This window comes from Octopus bimaculoides, chromosome 7, assembly GCF_001194135.2.
Source record: "Octopus bimaculoides isolate UCB-OBI-ISO-001 chromosome 7, ASM119413v2, whole genome shotgun sequence".
NCBI classification, from domain to species: Eukaryota; Metazoa; Mollusca; class Cephalopoda; order Octopoda; family Octopodidae; genus Octopus; species Octopus bimaculoides.
This window is the reverse complement of record NC_068987.1, coordinates 7660582-7662300: the sequence shown is the minus strand read 5'-3', so window position 1 is coordinate 7662300 and position 1719 is coordinate 7660582. Positions and strand designations below refer to the sequence as shown.

General features: G+C 33.4%; 1 protein-coding gene across 2 annotated transcripts in view; it reads left to right on the top strand.

Annotated features, from left to right (window-relative positions):
• Nucleotides 1-1719, top strand: part of LOC106880312 (uncharacterized protein C12orf29 homolog) — a 93329-nt gene that overhangs the window by 551 nt on the left and 91059 nt on the right. The window contains exon 2 of one of the 2 annotated variants that reach the window (XM_052969193.1): nucleotides 1342-1447. The exons of the other annotated variant lie outside the window; for it this stretch is intronic. The gene's annotated coding sequence lies outside the window, so the exon portion shown is untranslated. The remainder of the gene's footprint in view (nucleotides 1-1341; nucleotides 1448-1719) is intronic. 2 annotated transcript variants of the gene reach the window in all.

Sequence of the window (1719 nt, the reverse complement as noted above, 5' to 3'; positions counted from 1 at the left end):
TATATATATATATATATATATATATATATAGTGCTGGTACATTTCTATTGTATTTCTCACAGCATATTTTAACAATACAGCTTTTATATGCCGACGTAATTCAGTGCTTTACGTAAATAAAAACCTAAGTAACACATATTACCACGCTTAGGCACACGCACAGACAATCATAGATAGACTCACATTTATACACAAACACATGCATTCATAATCGTTTTCTTTTAAACTTTACAGGAATTTATCCGGTCACTCATACCTTGATATCTGTGTATGCGTGTGCATATAATATAATATAATATAATATGATATAATATATGTATATGAATATATGTTTTTGTATATAATATGATATATGTATATGAATATATGTTTTTATATTTCTTAGATATCTTTCGTAATGTTCTGTTTTTCTGTGTCTATCGAATTTCCTGTTTGCACACAAACATATGACTTTCTCTGACTTCTTTTTTCTTTCATTCCATTTGCCCTTCACTTTCTATTTCTCATGTACATCTGTCTCCTTTTCATTCACTTTTCGTAGTTTTCTGGTTTCCATCTCTTCTCCCCCCCTTTTCTTCTTCTTCTTCCCCTTTCGCTCTGTAAATTCTCATTTCTTTCACTGTTCTCTCTTCCCTTTTCCCCCTCTTTCTCTCTTTCATTTTTACACTGTCCATTAATTGATATCATTTAAATTTTTGCAATTCATATAATATTAGATCCTTTTCCACTGTTGTGTATTTTTTCGTAGATTTCTCTTATTCGCATCAATTCCTCTTTCGTATTTTCTTTCTCTCTCTCTCTCTCTCTCTCTCTCCATTCAGTCTCTCTTTTATCGCCTAAACTTTCTGCTTTCTCCATTCATTTATCCGTCTTTCATCTCTCCTCGTTTGTCTTCTTTCACTCTACCCGTACCCCTACTTTCTCTTTCATTTTCCCCTTTTTCTTCCCTCATTCTCCTGCATATTCTTCCTCCTCGTTCTTCTTTTCTCTCTTCATCCTTTATATATATATATATGTTCTTTCTCCTCTTTCGTCCTTTTCGCTTTACATCTTTAACCCTATCTATTTCCCCTCGTTTTATTTAATTGTCCGTAATTCTTTTAGTTTCCTCTCGTTCCTTTTTGTTCTTATATTTCTCCTTTCCCTCATTCTCTCAGTCTGTTTCTACTTCTCTCTCTCTCTCTCTACATACCTCTTTAATAAAGCGCTTTCTCTTTCTCTCACTTCCTCTTTTCTGTGTTACACTCTCTGTTTTCGTCCTATTACTCTACACTTTTTTTTCTGTCTTTGTTTGATCTCTTCACTCTCTTTCTCACAACCCACGCAATCGTTGTTTTCTAGAAGCCGTCTTGTAAATCGGACCGTCTCGTCAGCTTTCAACACATTCTTTTTAATGCTTCGATTTCTTATGGAACTCAACTGATCGCCCCGAAGTTGCTGTAAGACTGTTAGTATTTCGACTTTAGTCTACGTTACTCTTCTCTCCCTGTTTGCCATTTACCTTTATTCCGTCCTCTGTTTCCTTGTTTTTTTAAAAATTTTTACTCTCTCTTTAATTATTTCTGTCTTCCTATTTCTACTTTTCTTCTGTGTATATCTGTGCTTTTATAAATATTTATAATGTAAGTGTCGACATTTGTGGAGTCCATGCATGTATCTTATAATCCACGCTTACAGTTTGTAAACGATAGAAGAAACAATCTGCATTATATATATATA